The sequence below is a fragment of the Canis lupus genome, chromosome 12 (genome assembly GCF_011100685.1).
Source record: "Canis lupus familiaris isolate Mischka breed German Shepherd chromosome 12, alternate assembly UU_Cfam_GSD_1.0, whole genome shotgun sequence".
Taxonomy (NCBI): Eukaryota; Metazoa; Chordata; class Mammalia; order Carnivora; family Canidae; genus Canis; species Canis lupus.
In genome coordinates, this window is record NC_049233.1 from 46,868,270 (window position 1) to 46,888,166 (window position 19,897).

General features: G+C 37.9%; 1 long non-coding RNA gene across 5 annotated transcripts in view; it reads right to left on the bottom strand.

The window, feature by feature from the left end:
* LOC111098348 overlaps positions 1-19,897 on the bottom strand; it is a 47,905-nt gene that overhangs the window by 15,023 nt on the left and 12,985 nt on the right. Inside the window, exons 2-4 of one of the 5 annotated variants that reach the window (XR_005367997.1) lie at positions 12,475-12,615; positions 11,027-11,144; positions 4,726-5,159 (exon numbers count right to left, since the gene is read on the bottom strand). This is a non-coding gene — a long non-coding RNA (uncharacterized LOC111098348). Of the gene's footprint in view, positions 1-4,556; positions 5,160-11,026; positions 11,229-12,474; positions 12,616-19,897 lie in introns of those variants that run through there. The other 4 variants (XR_005367995.1, XR_005367994.1, XR_005367996.1 and 1 more) reach the window with 4 other exon arrangements.

Sequence of the window (19,897 nt, forward strand, 5' to 3'; positions counted from 1 at the left end):
CTCATGAATAAATTTTAAAAATCTTTAAAATAAATAAATAATAAATAATAAATCAGATTTCGTCTGATGGAAAGTATGATTTGGCTCATTGGCTGGACAAAAGGGCTGGTGTGGCCATTTTACATGTTGGACATTTTTCAATAGACTGAATGAATTAACCTAAAGTTCCAAAGATTTTACCTCCTCTCAGAAAAAAAAAAGTCAATCACAAGATATATTTGCAAAGGTGAATTGACATCAATAGTTTCTCAATATTCCCAACCCTTTCTGAGTACATTGGGATGCCTCTAAGTGAATGAGTAAGAGTAACTAATACTCATTTGCTAACTCTTAGTGAAGCCTCTTTGGGAGACTTCTGAGAAATCAAAGGACTCTAATGACTAACAAATACTTTGTAAGTTTTTGTGCTTTCAACAAAATTGATGGAGCCCCTAATCAAGTTGTCAGTTGCAATATTTTTAGCATATAACTTGAAAGAGGTTTTAAAAATTGAGTAATAAAAAAAAAAAATAAATAAAAAAATAAAAAATAAAAAAAAAAAAAAAAATTGAGTAATATTGCCACAACATAACTTCTTCCACTCCATTACATTGCCTGAATGTTTTGTGTTAATATTTTTCAAATCATAATACATATACATTGTTTTGGTAAATTAGAACTAAAAATATTTTTGTGGCCCAGAAGGATGTTAGGATTATCCACTAAAAATTTTCGAATATTGAAATATATTATGTTGGGATAAAATTGTGTGGAGAAATGCAATAGAAATTAATTTGAAAAGAAAAGGCGAGGATGCCTGGGTGACTCAGTCAGTTAAGCCTCTGCCTTCGGCTCAGGTCATGATCCAGAGTCCTGGGATCAGGTGCTGAGTCAGGCTCCCTCTCAGCAGGGAGTCTGCTTCTACCTCTCCCTCTGACTTGCCCTCCTCCTTGTCCTCTATCTCTGATGCTCTCTCTCAAATGGATAAACTCTTAAAAAGAAAGAGAAAGAAGAAAGAAGAAAGAAAGAAGAAGAAAGAAAGAAAGAAAGAAAGAAAGAAAGAAAGAAAGAAAGAAGAAAAAGAAAGAAGGTGAAAGAAAGAAGGTGACAATGTAAAATTCCTTTATTAAAGAAGAGTTCATAAATTTTTTTAAATGGCTCATGATAGATATCAAATTGGTATAGCATTTGCATTACATGTGATACATTTAAAAGAGTGATATAACCATTTTAATTTAAAATGTCAAACTTAGAATATGCAGGAAATTACACAACTTGCAACTACTTAAATTTATGATAGAAATATTTTAGAACCTAAAAAATATATTGACTGGGCACATACATTATGAAAATTGATGAAGACCACTGCCCTAGAGCTCAGTCTTTGGTTTTCCACTTACTCTCTATCACCTGCTTAATCACGCTCATTGTTCAATTAGCCTCATCATCAACTTTAACTGTTAAAGGGAGATTCTCTGAGCAGACATCTTTACACATTTGCATTTTAGTTTATATTTCCAAATGTCTGTGGAACATCTCCAGTTACTGTTCTAACAACCTCATGCACAACTTGTTCAAACCAAACTTATTTCTCTTCCAAATTCTTATTCTATTTTTGTTAGTGTATGTATTTTTAAGTTACAAAAAAAAAAAAAAAACCTAATACAAATGTAGCTTATTTTAGAAGGGGATTTATTGGTTTATATAACTGAGGCTTTCATTATGAGGGATAGTTGGACTGGTTTCAGGGCTCAAGCCTTGTCTTTGGAGCTCAGCAACCCTCCACAGCTTGATTCTCCCTCTACTGTGTGGGCATTAGTCACAGACTCCATATATATGATAGCAGATGGCTACAGCAGCTCTGGACTTCACAATCTCTGAGTTCTAACTCAGCAGTCAAGAGCATCTGCCTTTCTCCTCAAAAAAGACTCCTACTGTCTTATGGGTTCCTTTGAGATCAGTCACCCATAAATGACTAGGGCCAGGGGACCTGAATGCCTGGCCAGGATGGAATCACCTGAATCACTTGCCTCCACAGTTCAGGGCCCAATAGAGTCCAGTGTGTGAGAGCTACACAGACTGAGATTCTGAGAGGAAAGATCCCAAAACAAAACTTGAGGGCTATATCTAACTACAAGGGAGTTTAGATACCAGAACAATTCCATTGTCCACCCTGCAACTTCCCTTCCATTCCAGCCTCATTCTCCATCTTGCTAATAGTATCACCACTTTTCTTGGGATTACTTTGACTTCTTCTCTTGTTTGATCCCTGTACTCATTCACTCAGAGTGAGACTGTCTGGGCTTAAATCCCACCTCTACTCTTTCCTAGCTCCACAAATCTGGGCAAGTTTGCTTCTCTGTTCTTTTTGTTAGTCTATTCATCTATGAGATGTGGATATAGTATCTTTTTCATGGGGTTACTGTGAGAAGTGAATAAGCTAATTCAGGGGCACTGGGTGGCTCAGTCGGTTAAGCATACGACTCTTGATTTCAGCTCAGGTCATGATCTCACCGTTGTAAGATCCACCCTACCTCAGTCTTTCCACTGGGCATGGAGCCTGCTTAAGATTCTCTCTTCCTCTCTCCTCTGCTCCTTCCCAACCCGATCTCTACATCTCTTAAAAAAAAAAAAAAAGAGCCTAAGTCACATAAAGCACTTAGACAATGCTTAGCACATAAAAAAATGTTCTGTGCAAATTAATAATAATAATAATAATAATTATTATTATTATTATTATTATTATCCCCCCTACACTTGGCACAAAAGTTACAAAGATTAATAATGGAGACACTATAGCACTTGCCTATCAGTCCCTGCCTGGTCCTACCCTGCTTTTCAAGCTTTCTTTTCAGTTACAATCCAAGATAGATTTGGGATCATCTTATCTGGGAGATTCTTATCTACTTTCCTTACATTTCCTGTATTTCCTATCTTCTGCTTCTCTACTTTGTTCACTTATTCATTTTTCCCAAAATGTTCATGTCCAGGTGTAGCAGAGTTTGGTGTTGGTATTTCTTTTTTTGTTAGAGGCATAGGCTAGCGTAACTGCAGGCTGGGCTGCAGTTTTTGAAGCCATAAGGGTCAGCTAGTTAATGGCACACTAGATCCCAGTCTGACGGGATCCCTGGGTGGCTCAGCAGTTTAGATCCCAGTCTGACTTTTAGTAATAGTCCATGCAACATGTTTTTAGCAGCATAATTGAGATCTTGTTGATGAAAAGAGAGAGAATGCTATTGGTGAGCAATAAAATATACACTTTATCTTAAGTGCTGAGCAGAATGTGCTCTTCACTGCTTGGGGGCTTACTGGAGTTTGATAGGACGAGTCAGCATTCTGGGATGAAAAAATGAAGCAGTGCAGAATTGAAACACCCTGGACTCCTGACCATCTGTAAGGCCCAAACAGATTCTAATAAGATTGCCTACCTCCTCAACCTCATCAAAGACTTTTGATAAAATTGTGGAAAATTTTAACCTGTCCTTCTGAGCAGCATCACAAAACAAGATTCTTTCAGAGGTTCTGTGCATCCCTGGTCTCTATGAGGAAATGCCTCCATAGTCAGCTCTCATGAGGGCTGCTGTATCAGTCCATCTACTCTATACTTTGTCCAACCCAGATTTATGACCTCAGTTGTCATGAAAAAGTGGAAAAAGTACAAGTTGGCATACAGAACTCAATAGTTCTTAGCCAAAACTGAGTTTTGGTTTTAAAAAAAAAGTCATATAAGTTCATAATTTCACAGCCCTATGTCTGAAATTTAAAAATCTCTTAAACCTGGAATTTTAAAAAGATTTTTAAAAAAGATTTTATTTATTTATTCATGAGAGACACAGAGAAAGAGAGGAAGAAAGACAGGCAGAGACACAGACAGAAGGAGAAGGAGGCTCCATGCAGGAAGTTCGATGTGGGACTCGATTCTGGGACTCCAGATCACGCCCTGGGCCAAAGGCAGACACTCAACCACTGAGCCACCCAGGCATCCCATAAACCTGAAATGTTATTTATAATTTAGTTGACAGTAAAATCCAACCCAACTTACACTCATTTGGCAGTAAATCCAAGCCTAAACTGAGAAGACCATTTATAATCTTTATTTTACTTTATGTGGATATTTATGTTTTGCTGAGAAATACTGGTACACTTGATTATGAGTTACTTTCCCAAACTGTACCAAAGAGAGATACCAAATAATATTATATTCTCTATAAACATCTATATCTATGTCTATAGCCTGATAGAGCTAGGAAAAGTAACTCATAATCAAATAATCAAACACTCCAATATTTTTCAGCAAAACATGTATATACATATACTTTTCCTAAAATTAATGCCTTTTTAAAAACATCTATGAATTCTGAAACGCCTGTGTCCCCCAGGGTTGCAGACATGGAATTATGAAACTTTTTTTTAATTTATTTATTTATTCATGAAAGACAGACTCAGAGAGAGAGAGGCAGAGATATAGGCAGAGGGAGAAGCAGGCTCCTCACAGAGGAGCCTGATGCAGGACCCGATCCTGGATCCCGGGATCACGACCTGAGCCGAAGGCAGGCACCTAACCACTGAACCACCCAGGCGTCCCTGGAATTATGAACCTGAACAGATATAAAAACAGCTGCCAAATATAGTCTTCCTTTTGCTACGTGTTTGACCTATTAGATAGGGACTGGGGTTGATTGAGGCTGGGTCTAAAAACATTTTAAATGAGTAATAATGGGCACCACACAACTAACTTTTATTTACCATTTCCTGCTTTCTAGAAGGTTTTCCAAATCTCCTTCACTTACAGTCCCACAAAAATGCTGGTAAACTCATTTCACTTCCCTGGAGATAATGTCCATTCTAAAAGTTGTCCTTTTTGTGCACCTGCTTCTTCACCCAAATGCTAAGGCCTTTCCTCTTTCATTACTCAGAACTTGTACTGTTGTCCTCAGAATCCCAGTGCATGCCTGAAGCGAGGCCCCAATTCACCTGCTCCTTTAGAGATATCTCAGGGTCCTTTGTCCTAACAGAGGTAGCGGGCTGGTTCCAACATTAGGCTTATTTTTTTCCATCTTTGTCTAACTCTAGATTTTTAAAATCCTATTCTCCTAATTTTCCATTAACACTTTTGTCATTTTCTTCTTTTCTGTTTTCAACTCTCTCTTTCCTTTATTGGTCCCAAAATAATTGTGCACCTGCTTTGGAAATAAAATTTTCACGATTATCAAAATGCATACAGAAATACAATTAAGAAAAAAAAAGAAATAAAATTAAGTATACTAGAATTTCATATAGAAGGAGCTTGCATCTAAGGAAGGATTGCTGGCCTTCTAAGACTTCAAATATAATTTCTAGCTGCCACTTTCATACAGACAGCCCTGATTCTGTATATGCAGCACAGTCATAATAATTCATGGGATAATGTGACTTTCCTCCGAAGGTGAGACTGATAATTCTTTTTCCTGGCTTATGAGTGGCTTAAATAACTCAAGCAGTTTTTCTCCTGCACAGGCCTCCACACCTGATGCAAGCCGTTACCAATTTGGGATTAGTTTAATCATTCAGTCTGATTATCCTGAAGTTTCTCCACACTACACTTTTCCAAGAAGACATTGCTACAGAGTCAGGCATTTTCTCTGGTAGATGGTTCAAATCTTAAGCATTAAACTCTGCTTTTCAGGTTTGTACTTGTTGAAGTAGACATACACATCAAACAAAAAATCTTGAGTTCTGTGTATGCAATGATAATTAGCAGCACAAGATTATTTTTCCATAAGAGTCTCAGAGAAAGTGTAAGCTGTACAAATTGCAAAACCTTGGCCTTAACAGAGGAAAATGTAAGACTTCTTAATCCCTGAGACAACATGAAGGGCTTCTCTGTCAACTGTGCATATTTCTGTTTTCTAAGTCATATTCTCTTAAAGTAATAACAATTGGTGTGTCTTTGCCACTGGCATTTTATGCAGACCAGCTCTGGCACTGATGTAATGATATATAAGTGGTAAGAAGCAGTAGTTTGTGTTCATCTTAATACACTCCTGTAGACTAAAAGTGAATAACCACTTGACATTCAGAAAACATCCTCACACTAGGGAGTCCAATTCTTCTGCTTGGTTTGCTCAGGCTGCCATAATAAAATACTTCTTGGGATTTAAACAACAGAAATTTATTTTCTCACAGTTCTAGAAGCTGAAAGTCCAAGATCAGGGTGCCAGCATGGTCAGTTCTGGTGACAGCTCTTTTCTTGGGTTGTAGATAAATACCTCACCATGTCCTCACATGGTAGAGAGAAAGCAAACTCTGGCTTCTCTCCTTAAAGGGGCACTAAACTCATCACAATGGCCCCACCCTTATGACCTCATCTAAATCTCCCCATAACCTCATCTCCAAATGCCATGACATTGGGGGCTAGGGCTTAACTATTCATTCGAGAGGACACAATTCAGTCCACAGCAATTTCATAATACCTTTTCCAAGTAAGCAATGGAATAGTTATACAGAAGCTAAGCTTTGTGTGAAAAGCACCTGGAGAGAATGATGTGTCAGACACAGGTGCAAGGGCTTTATTGTGAACTACACACACACAGACACATATACACACACACGATTTCATGATGTGGCATCTGAGAAAATCCCCCAAAGTGTAGTGCTTGGTTCTTCACATAAGCAGCAATGCGCTCTCTAGTTTGATGATTCTATTAGTTTGATTCTATTATCAAAACTATTCTAGTTTTGATGATTCTAATACATTTCAGAATAATTTTTTTTGACAATTCCACCAGAAGACTAGCCAGAGAAACAAAAATAGGGAGCAGTAATTTTTCCCTGGCCCTTTTTCCTGCTGAAGTGGTCTCCTTGCATATTTGCATCGACAACCAAGCCTTTACAAAGGCACTCTTTTGCCCATTACTGGATTGGACACATTGAAGGGAAAAGGCATTGTCATTTATTGCTCATTTTTAATTCTTTTCAGTTTCTGTAGAGCCATGCTAAGTGGTGAGATTTAGCCTACAGGGGATTCCAGGAATAAAAGATTATTCTTTTGAAGACCTATTCTTTCCTTGCCTGGTTTTTGTGTTTGGGATTTGTTGTATTTTTACTAAAAACCAATATATCTCCACCTCCTACCCAAGACCTGTCTCCTCCATGAATCTTATTTCATTCTTCTCTGAATTTTTCCTTTCTCTGGATCTGAAAACACATGTTATGTGGCTACACAATAACTTTCTAAAAAGTTTTCAAAGGTGGTCAATATAACATTCAATAAATATTTGATCGATTCATTGATATTCTTTATAAATAGCTCTAATCCATTAATTATGTATCTACTATGTACAGTTCTTAAAAAGAGAGAGGGATGGGCAGCCCGGGTGGCCCAGTGGTTTAATGCCATTTTCAGCCCAGGGCATGATCCTGGAGACCCGAGATCAAGTCCCACGTCGGGCTCCCTGCATGGAGCCTGCTTCTCCCTTTGCCTGTGTCTCTGCTTCTCTCTCTCTCTCTCATGAATAAATAAATAAAATCTTTAAAAAAGAGAGAGAGAGAGAGAAAGAGAGGGAGAGGGAGAGGGAGCAGGGGAGAGAGCAAGTTGTATGCAATTGAACTTCTTCCTGGAAGCCTCTTTATTATTTCTGCCACCCAGAGCATCTCATCTGACCCATGGGGCCACCTGAAAGAAGGCAGGACACCAGACACACCCACTCTTGGATACCCAAATTTATCTGTAGAGTCTGTTAACATCCCTCTCCCAAGCCAGAATTTTGTTTGAAGAGGTGCAGACATCTTTTCAAGGAACCTTGTCACTAACATCTGACTACTGTTTCCTTTCCAGTATCTTCTTCCTCATCCAGGGCAGGATGAGGTTTGTATGGAGGTTTGGTTTGGTTTTGTTTTCATTGCTCTTAGGATCAAAGGGAGGTTGGGATAGAGTGGAACTCACTTATCAAGTATTCTTTCCAATCTTTCTGCCTTATACCTGGCCCTGGAGATTTGAACCTAAAAAGCAAGCAAACAAACAAAAGCAGAAAGTTGCTGCCTCAGCTCTCTGGTTCAGTTGTCCTTGGGGAAGAGTTAGGAAAACCAAAAAAGAAGGGAGGGGACCACATCTATTCATATTTTGAAACACCATCTAGATGTAGATTACAGTAATTTGGTTCAATGTCAGTGGTCTTGCAATAAGTATTGAAGAACTTATTAAAATTATACTTCTGGGAAACAGGATTTTGTAATAAATTCAGGTACTATTCTTAAATAAATCATAAAATTAAGTTTATCCTGGATTTCTTTATATTTCCTCAAGTCTTAGCTCAGGCAACAACAACCTAATACTATCTATGATCTTTTTTCCTATGAAAGTCCATGTGCAATTTATATCTATAAACTGGAATTTTGATCTCTGATTGCTGTGAAAGCAGTGGGTTGCTTTCAGCAAAGGTGACATTTTGCCCCTCATCAAGTAAGAGAATAGCTGTGAAGAAGCTGTTATCTTGTTGTTAAAGAATGGAGACTGTGTTTCTCTGGCAAGGAATGTATTTGCAAGTTGTCGATCTCGGGGGAGATTTAGGGGAGGAAGTTAATATTTTCTTGTTAAAATCTCTATCATCATGACTATGAACTAATTGTAAATAATGCAAAGGCTTGTATGAGCAAAAATTATCTGTATACAAGGAGCTGTGGGAAAGGAAATTTAGCTACTGAAGATATATATTATAAATACTTTCTATTAAAAAGTGGTTAATATTACATTCTTCTCCCAATATTTTCTACATTCTTATTACTGCTAGTCAATTATGTTACAAGAGGAATTTATTATACTCCTTGTATTCCTATTAATCTTTTAAAAAATAAATATTATATTGTTTTTCATTTTATCATTTCACAGCTATTGTTTCTCCACTAAGCAATGATTTTTACCATATGGTTGAAATCAATAGACATTTCACAAGTAATATGCATAGGTTTATCAACAATCAAAAACCTCAAAGACCTAACACAACACTTAGTAAATTGAATTTGAACTCATCCTTGCTATTATTGTCTCTTGTGAAAGTATTATTTTTTAAGATTTTATTTATTTATTCATGAGAGACAGAGAGAGAGAGAGAACAAGGCAGAGACACAGGCAGAGGGAGAAGCAGGCTCCATGCAGGGAGCCCGATCTAGAACTCGATCCCGGGGCCCCAGGATCACACCCTGGACTGAAGGCAGATGCTTAACTGCTGAGCCACCCAGGTGTCCCTGAAAGTATTTTTAAAAGATTCTTGTTTGTTTTACTGAGAAAATAATGCAATTCTCAATACTAATTCACAAAAATTTAAGGAAATATAATTCAGAAAAAATTATTTACTTCACGTAGCTGGAATGTGAAAATTTGGAAGCTTTTTCTTCATACTTGCTCTACCTCTGGTAACACAGTACGATAGGATATTTTGAGACTATTTTGATTTTTGCCATTTTTGCATAGAAACCCTTCACTTAAAAAATGGGTTGGAGGTAGGGTGTTTATTTTCCAGGAAGACAAAACCAAATCCTCTCTTTAGGAAAGGCTATAGGAAACCATGTATTGCTTTTGGTTATTTGATTATGACACCTGCCCCCAAGTCAAGACACTAAAATGAGACAAACTAAAAACTTAAAGGGCCAACAGAGAGAGAGAGACAGAGACACAGGCAGAGGGAGAAGCAGGCTCCATGCAAGGAGCTCAATGTGGGACTCAATCCTGGATCTCCAGGATCACACCCCAGGCTGCAGGCGGGGCTAAACCGCTGCGCCACCGGGGCTGCCTCAGCATATGACTCTTAATCTCATGGTTATGAGTTCAAGCCTAAAAGAACTGGGTGTGGAGCCTAAAAGAAAGGAAGGAAGGAAGGAAGGAAGGAAGGAAGGAAGGAAGGAAGGAAGGAAGGAAGAAAGAAAGAAAGAAAGAAAGAAAGAAAGAAAGAAAGAAAGAAAGAAAGAAAGAAAGAAACCTAAGGCAAATATTAAAGTGATTGTAGCACCTAAATTAGAGTATGACACTAACTGATTTTGAGAATAGAAGAGGAAATACATAGTTAAAATTAAGAACATTTGAAAATGTGGCTGTGGATTGGTACGCATATATAAAGAATCTAACTAGAACTTAGAGGTCCTGGTAATGAAAACCCGACAATTCCAGGGATAGAAAATACAGAGATGATAGAAATCAGCTGCTGCTGTGCCAGGATCTCAGACTTCATACATCAGTTTCCATAGTTGCAGAGTGCTTGGGAATTCCTGCTTCATACGCATAGTATAATCCTCCCTAATACAAGTACCTAGTCCTTTATTGTAGCCCATCATAGTCCAATCTGCACTATTTCTTTGGGTAGGAACCCACCTGTAGGTTTCTCTCACCCGCCAGGAGGAATTTCACAGTTGAGTGTTTATGAAAGAATAATTCTCATTTATATTAACATGGCAGGGCAGCATCAGTGTTATAAGCACTCTCAATTTAAAGAAACTTGCTGCTATGATTTTTATACATTATCTTCATGAAATTGAACTTGGCACCATTTGGAATGGCAGTATGCATGTACATGCACACAAAGTTATAGAGGAAACTTACCAGGAAATGTTTTGATAGTAGAGAGAAGGAAAAGAAAGGGAGTAAACACTTTGAACAGAATTAAATTTAACAATTAACTATAAATCTCCGCAAGATGGTGGGAATTTCATAAAATAACCGTAAACCCTCTGGGCTCACAAATCATTCTATAGTCATTCTGACCTCTCCATAAAAGCTATCAGTGAACTATCCTTCCCCCTCCTCCTTTCAAATGGGAAAAGGACAATTTGAAATTTGAAATTTGGAGAAAAGGCAGAGACAGAAACCTCTTGACTTCTCTATGGCTAATATTATTTTTGCAGAATATGATACAACTTGACTATATAGTAACCCATAAAATGTTAGAAGCAAGATTAGGGTAACAATCATCACTTCAAGCTTTAGTTAGTATTCCTTTAGAAAAGGGTGATTTTTCAGAAACTTAAATGCTTGCAACTGAAAACAGCTTTTATGAATAAGAATAAGGTAGATTCTTACCAGATCAATACCTTGTTTTCAAGGGGCCAGGTTCTCATTCCATGTAACTATGGAAATCAGATTACACAGGAAGGCAATCTTCCCCAGAGGGAGCTGGTTACAGGTGAACTTTCTGATACTGCCAGTGAAATTGAAATCCAGCTATGTTAATTGAATTCCACACACTCTAACGGGCATATACATCGTTTTAGTAAATTTTATTCTGGTAAAGGGAAACAAAGCACAAGTAATATGACTGAAAGGTTTACTTATCCTCTAAATATATACTACTGAACAAATATGGCAACATTCTCTGTATCAGATCCTTGTCTATTTAATATGGCATCTTGTGACTACCTCCAGCAGTAACAAGTTAGCAATTGATCTTGATAAATCATTATTTGAGCCAAATTACTAACATCTACCTTAAGTATGTTTTTTTTTAAAGATTTTACTTATTTATTCATAGAGACACACAGAGAGAGAGAGAGAGGCAGAGACACAGGCAGAGGGAGTAGCAGGCTCCATGCAGGGAGCCCGATGTAGGACTCAATCCCAGGTCTCCAGGATCAGGCCCTGGGCTGAAGGCTGCACTAAACCGCTGAGCCACTCAGGCTGCCCTAATCACCTATTTTAAAGTCAGATTAGCAAGTGTAATTCTATTTGCAACCATAATCCTCCCTGGCCTTGTAACCTAACATAATCACAGGTTTTAGGGATTAGGGCATGGACATCTGAGATGAGAGGGCATCGTTCTGACCACCACAATATCCCAATGTTTATTGTAATTTATCACATCCTCAAAGCCTCATTTTTGGACTAAGATATATTTCAACTTTAAAAGATCTTTATAGGTTGTACTCTGTTATAGGTTGGATTGTGTCCCCCAGAAAGTCATGTCAAAGTCCTAACCTCTGTTACCTATGAATGTGACCTTATTTGGAAATAGGGTTTTTGTGGATTCAGTCAAGTTAAGATGAAGTAATTAACATGGCTCCTACTCCAATATGACTGGCATCCTGAGAAGAAGAGAAAAATGCCTTGCGATCTGTAAATACACAGACCAACCACAGAGACACAGGGGGAAAATGCCATATAATGGCAGAGGTAGAGACTGGAGTTGCAAACCAAGCAATGCCAAGGACTTAGAGCTACCACCATCAGGGGAAGCTTAAGAAGAGGCAAAGAAGGATCTTCCCCGTGGGGTTCAGAGTGAACATGGCGCTATCAGGATCTTAATTTTAGAACTCTAGACTCCCAAACTATGAGACAATAAAATTCTGTCATTTTAGGCCATTTAGCTTGCTACTAAAGCACTACTCTATTGCAGCAGGCCTCAGAAACTAATAGTGCATACTCTCTGTTCTTATCACCTTTGTTGACTCTGCATGGATACTTTCTAGTCTATCAGCATCTTTCTTCCACTGGGCTCCAGAGTACACAAAGCTTTACACAAAATGAAGTTTTACTAAAGATGAGTTGAGATGACTTCTTGCATTTCTTCAAAGTTCCCCGGGTTAAGACCTGTTCAAGTATTTCATTCATTTTGTGGCAAAATTTTCCATTGCCCCATGAGGTCCTGTAATTTCCAAACAAGCCTGTATCATTTGCTGCAGATAAAGCAAATTATAAGTTTAACTTCACTTTTAAATTTTTTATTTTTATTTTATTTTTTTTTTATTTATGATAGAGAGAGAGAGAGAGAGAGAGAGAGGCAGAGACACAGGCAGAGGGAGAAGCAGGCTCCATGCACCGGGAGCCCGACGTGGGATTCGATCCCGGGTCTCCAGGATCGCGCCCTGGGCCAAAGGCAGGCGCCAAACCGCTGTGCCACCCAGGGATCCCTAACTTCACTTTTAATATCAGCACTGTTTTTTTAGCAACCTCGTGAAAGAAATTTTCAGATCTTTTCATAAAAACTTATCGAAGGGGGTCTATATAACGATGAGAAAATACAAAAATGATGAAACACTACTCATGCTCTAATGACCTTATTTTCTGCTACATTAAATATCTTTGGAGCATCTTACCCTGCAGGGACTTTCTCTGAGAACTGCCCAGCATGGGTGAGCTCTGGCAGCCAGGTTTGTCTGAGATCGCCTGGCCTGCTGTTATGACAGACTGACTGGCTTGGAATATGTTCTTACCTAATTCTATTTCCCAGAAATTTAGAATTAGGATGTAGAGCCATTTGATTTGTGCGTGAAACCAAGTAGACGAAAATAACAAGCCCTGAACTGAGAGATGGTTACTTCTGGGTAGAAGGAGAAGTAAAAAAAGGTCAAAGTGCAGAGGCAGAAACTGAAGTCCAAGTGCAGAAACAAGTGGAGCCCCCAGGGCCCCAAACTGAGAGTGATTGAGGGAGTGCCTTCCATGGTTCCTGAGTGCTTTCCAGTTCCTGACTAGTCCATACATGTAAGTTAATGATTTCCTTCGTTTTTACTCAACTAACTGTGAAGAGTGTACATCGTCTATAACTGAAAGAATGGGGCAGCCCTGGTGGTGCAGTGGTTTGGTGCCGCCTGCAGCCTCAGGTGTGATCCTGGAGACCCTGGATGGAGTCTCACATCGGGCTCCCTGCACGGAGCCTGCTTCTCCCTCTGCCTTTGTCTCTGCCTCTCTCACTCTGTGTCTATGAATAAATAAATAAAATATTTTAAATATATATATATAACTAAAAGAATGTTGACTAAGACAGGGGAAATTAGATAAATAGCTAGGAGACAAACTAGAAAGTAAACACTTAGATAAGCAATATGCATACAGAGAAAGGTTTAGCGTATATGACTAAAGAGAGTTTTAGAAGGTCAATAAGTGGGATTCAGAGCTAGAAAGGTAGTTTAAAGCAGCACTGTTTGGTTGACATGGCACTATTGACAGTTTGGAGCAGCAAAGTGGAGGATAATAACTGTTAACATATATTGAGCACTAATCATGTGCCAGGGATAAGAATCTTATGTGCATATTTTCATTCTGTTGCAATAACTATAGGTTGTGGGAATTATTAACATCCACAAAACAAATAAGAAAAGAGGGAATGAGAGATAAAGTGGCTTAACCAATCCTCCCACACTTAGCTCACTCCAGATTTGGGGTTCAACTCTTTTAGATTGTCTCATCTTAAAATCAGAGTTGTACTTTAGAAGGACAGCTCTAGCTGGAAATCCTTAGCACAAAATAGAAGAAGAGGCAGATGGTAAAGAGACAAATTAAGAAAACTTTCCCTAGGAGAGATTTGGGAGAGCTGCTGGGAATGACATTGGGAATGGAAAAGAGAAAGGATACAATGATTTCTTTGGCACAGCTGAACAACTTATGGCAACAGGGAAAAGGAAGGAAAAAGTGAAAGCTGAACTCAAGGTTTGGAACCTAAAGCTTGGAAGGATAGTAATGCCCCAAACAGAAAGAGAAAAGCGAAGCCTGAGTGAGAGCAAGGGTGGGAGGGGACTTTGATGAGTTCATTTGGGGGTTGAGATGCCTGCAAAAAATCTAGGTGGAGCTGCCCTACAGGCAGGTGGATGTGTGAAGCTAAAGCTCAGGGGAAAATTCAGATTGGAGATATTGATTTGGGGAGTCATATTCATAAAAATAAAAATTAAAGCCACGATAATGGATGAGATTGCCAAGAGAGAGGATGTAATGAAAAGGTTGATAGCAGAATACTCAAAGAAAATAAAGGCAAGCATTTATATAATCTTGAGGAAAAAAAAAGAAAGAAAGAGAAGAAAAGATTGATAGCAGGAACTTAGAAAAACATTTAGCAGCCTGAAGAGTTTCTAGTGAAATCAAAGTTCTAATATATTGGAATTACGTTGTATCACTGGAGGCAAGAACAAAGAAAATGATTAGTAACTCAGTATCTTGAGCAACTAGGAGGCAATTTCAGGTCTTAAGGACCTTCGAAGATTCGCCTTCAAACTAGAAACTTAATAGTGGTAAACGTGGCTCTTTCTGGGCTTGGTCCTAGCTTGCAGCAATATAACTAAACTTAGTAAGGTCAGAATCATTGGCAAATACAGGAGCCATTATGGTGCCTCCCTCCAGAAAATGGTGAGGAAAATTGAAATAAGCCAGCATTCCAAGTACACTTTCTCCTTCAATGGTGAAACCAAAGTGAAAAGACCAGCTGTGAGCATCTGGCACCGTGGTTCCTGCATGAAAACAGTAGCCAGTGGTGCCGGGATTCACACCACCATCTCTGCTGTCACAGTACCATCTACCATCAGAAGACTGAAGAATTGAAAAACCAGCAGAAGCTCCACCATTTGAAATCTTGCTAGCCTATAGTAAATGGGTGAACTTATGTAACAAAATTACTATTTGTTGTTAAATTTATTAATTAGATGTTCTGATTTGCATTGATTTTGCTTTCTCAAAAAGAAAAACTTGGAAGTTAAAATCCTTTTAATTTTTATGGGAAAAAATCATGGTAAATGTGTCATGAAGAAGTTATTTTCCAAAATAATTGTATAAAAGGGGGCCTTATGACATCAGAGGTGGACGTAAGGAGTTTGAGGTTCAATTCATGAAGCTCTTCACTGTAAGTTTCTGGGCATCCTACATTAACACACTCAAGGCACGTGTAATAATCTGCAATCATTAACGGAATGAGGTGCTTTACTTTCACTGGGCTTTGAAGGGAAGAGCATTTGGAGTAACTGAAATTTCTCAGTGCAAAAAAACTTATACAAGGAAGTGATGGTAATCAGCTACCCTTTTAAAAACAGTCTTTTGCTTCCCATATAAATAGTTCAAGTATATGAAAGATTTAGAATACTCCAAAAGATTGAGTTTGTAATAAAGCCAGCTTTTAAAGTTTATAGCTCTATAACCTCAAATAAAAAGTACAGAGCAGTTTCTAATAATACTGTGAGGACCAATACACAATGATCATTTGAAAGTTTAAAAAATCATGTTTTGACTTTAATCTTGAAAGTTCATTTGAACCACATCTGGTTCATTTTTAAGTCCAGGTTTTATGCGTTTGACAGGAACTTGAGCAAAGAGAAAACAAATTTCTAGTGGTTTCTCCTTTCAGCTTTACTCCCCTGCTGTGTGGTGCCAGTCAGTGCTCTGCGAGAAATGATTCTTGCTTTCTAAATGATGCACCAAAGCTGCAGACAGTTGAGTGCTTATAAATGTTCTGTTACTTTCTATGCTTAAAATAGGGCAAAGCACCAAAGAAGGAAATGGAAATGACAGCAAGATTTGAGCATCCTGAAGCAGAGGGGAAAGGAAGTTGCCTCCTTGTTTCACGTTATATTTCATGCACAGAGTAAGTAACTCTTCCTAGAAATCAAACAATTTACCTTTGTCACTAATTCAAAAGAGGAATAATATACCAGAAAGCTATTCAATTGGCAGAAATATCAAATAAGAAAGAAACATTAGCTCCATCTTAATATTCCTCTATCAACTTATGAGTAAAGTATTCCCTTAAAGGTATATATGTTAACATCTAACTTAAAGAATTCCAAGTGCAGTATATTTATGGAATTCCATATCAATGTTATACAGAGCTAACAATTGCTTAAAATGCTTTCTGACTTTTTAATTATATCCTCCAGAAATTAATAGGAGCAATGACCAAGTCAAGAAATGCTCAATCTGACCTAAAATTTAAGAAATGCTCATTAAAATGGGATACTATTTTTAAACTGAAATTTGTTTTTGTTTTTGTTTTTGTTTTTGTTTTTTTTGAGGAATGAAGTTCTTTTTTTTTTAATTTTTATTTATTTATGATAGTCACACACAGAGAGAGAGAGAGAGGCAGAGACATAGGCAGAGGGAGAAGCAGGCCCCATGCACCAGGAGCCTGATGTGGGATTCGATCCCGGGGCTCCAGGATCGCGCCCTGGGCCAAAGGCAGGCGCTAAACCATTGCGCCACCCAGGGATCCCCTGAAACTATTTTAAAAGTTTGACAAAATAGTTCTACTAAGTATTTAGAGAAAACAGACTCTCTTCTACTCTGTTGATGGGACTATAAATTGGTTCAACACTTTGGAAGGGCAATTTGGTTATATCTGATGAAATTAAAAACACACATTGCTTTTGATCCAATAATTCCTTGTTATGGAATTTATCCCATGTATATTTACTTGCTCAGGTAAGTAGATATATGCACAAGGAAGGTCACTGCAGCATTTTTATAAGTAATATAAAAAATTAAATAATTGCTCATCAATCATATAAATAATAAAATTATCTTCATTTATACCATGAAATACCATACAGTCAATGCAAATAATGCTGATATGAAAAGATTTCTGGATGAATTATTAAGAGGAAAAAAAACAAAATAGAAAAATGCTTGAATGGTCTGAGTTGATTTGCTTAGGAAAGTGAAGTGGTGATATATACACAAATGCTTCTGTACGCAGACAAAAATTCTTAAGAATAAATTAACTGTTATTGAGTTTTAAAAAATGGTGCAAGGGCCATGAGTTGGAAGGAAGGAAAGAAAAGCAGAGGTATACAACCATAGATCTAGAACAGTATGATCTGAAGGCCCCTGAAGTAATAGGAATGCAGGTTTCCAGGGCCCAGTTCTAGTCCAACTGAGTTAGACAGATTTTCTAGAAGTCTGGTCTGGAAATCTGCATTTAAGTTAAATTGTACAATTGATCTTAACTACACTGAAATTTGAAAGCTTTTCTCTCAGATAATTCAGATCCTGAAGAGTAAGTCCTACCTGGACCCAGAAGTAGTTTCCACATTTATTTTCTCCTTAGGTTTCTAGGAAGGTAGTAAGAGCCCAGATTAAGCAGTGCATTGGATGTTAATTGGTAAACTCATCGTGAAGAAATTGCAAGAAGAACCAGTCACGTTAAGAAAACAATTGAGTTGGAAATTTAGAACCTCTCAAGAAGACGATAAAAAAAATCAATACTGTGACAAAATATAAGAGCAAAGACAAAACTAAATTAGACCTAAAGCACAGATTAAGTTTGTAAAATAGAAAGCTAGAGCCCACATGTTTGCAGTTCATCTATTACAGTGTAACAACTGAGCATATATCTTGTCTTCTTTTGATTGTACTTGAGTCACAACTTTTGGTTATAGACAATTTTATTGCTAAAGTATAGATTCCCCCAAATATTTGAAAGACAGTCGTAGATGAGCTTCTAAAGTTTGGAGAGCATCTGTTCTCCCTGCAAAGTCTAGGACATTTCAAATAATGAAGGTAAACATAGATCTGTATCCACATGACTATAAAATATAAACTGAACTGAATTGGTTTCAATGGGCATTTATGGACTACTTATTATTACCTTGCAACATACCAAAGAGTATTAGAGAACTGAGGCTGAATACAAAACACAATCTCTACCCTCACAGGGCTTACAGGCTCCTGCGTAAGGCTCATCTATGAATTAACTGTAATAAAAGGCAAAGTGACAGCAAAGTGACAGATTCCAACCCAAATATAGTAAGTAGCAAATCAAAGCTATGGGAGTTCTGAAGAGCTGTTATTTCTGTAAGGGAAGGGCAGGTAAAGGAAAGCAGAACAAATGAGTCAAATCTACTCTAATGACGGATGTTACACCTAAACTTCACTCCACCCAAGCAGACCGAGGAAGGCTTCACAGAGGAGCTCTGGTTAGAGAGGAACTCGGGAGGATAGATGTGGGGAAAGAAATAGTAAGAGAACAGTTTTGTAAAGGTCTGATGAAGATAAGTGCTTAGGGGACTGATTCTGCCCAGGATATGAATAGAACACGAAATACTCAAGTTGATATATATTTTTAAAGATTTTATTTATTGGGGGATACCTGGAGGCCTCAGCAGTTTGGTGCCTGTCTTTGGCCCAAGGCGCAATCCTGGAGTCCCCAGACTCCGGGGTCACACCCTGGACTGAAGGCAGCGCTAAACCACTGAGCCACAGGGGCTGCCCATCAAGTTGATATTAATGGAATGATTGTTATTGTTTTATTGAAGAATATGTCGGTAAGATTCACAGAAATCAGCAAAATTTCTTAAAGCAAACCTTCTTAAAGTTGATGTCCTAAAACAGGAAGAGATCTGTGTATTTCCAAGTTCATCACACATTGACAGTCCTATTTTTAAAAATCCAGATGCTTATGGGTGAAATAGCTGAGGGGCAGTAAGAGATACAAATTTCTAGTTATAAAATAAATAAGTCATGGTGATGAAAAGTTCAGCATAGGGAATATAGTCTATAATATTGTGATAACGTTGTACAGTGAATGCACGGTGACCATACTTATTGGGGTGAGCGTTGAGTAATGTATACAATTGTTTAATCAATGTTATATACTTAGAATTAATATCACATTGTACATTAATTTTATTTCAATAAAGGAAGCATTAAAAAAATCCAGATGCCTGGAAGAGAGTAGAATTTGTCACCCCAAAGTGTTTCTCTTTAGCATGAGGATTATTTTATTAATTAATTACTTAATTGATTGATTAATTGATTGATTTTTAAATCAATTAACCAACATATAGTTCATCATTATTTTCAGATGTAGAGTTTAGTAATTTTCAGTTGCATATAACACTCAGTGCTCATTACATCATGTGCCCTCCTTAATGCCCACCACCCAGTTATCCTATCCCTCCACCCAGCTCTCCTCCAGCAATCCTCAGTTTGTTTCCTAGGGTTAAGAGTCAGCACAAGGATTATTTTAAACTGACTATTATTATAAACTGGTTAAGAAGTGGCAGACACAGGGCACGTGGGTGGCTCAGTGGTTGAGCATCTGCTTTTGGCTCAGGGTGTGATCCCAAGGTTCTGTAATGGAGTCCCGCATCAGGCTCCCCACAGGGAACCTACTTCTCCCTCTACCTATGTGTTTGCCTCTCTTTCTGTGTCTCTCATGAATAAATAAATAAATCTTAAAAAAAAAAAAAGAGAGAGAGAGAGAGA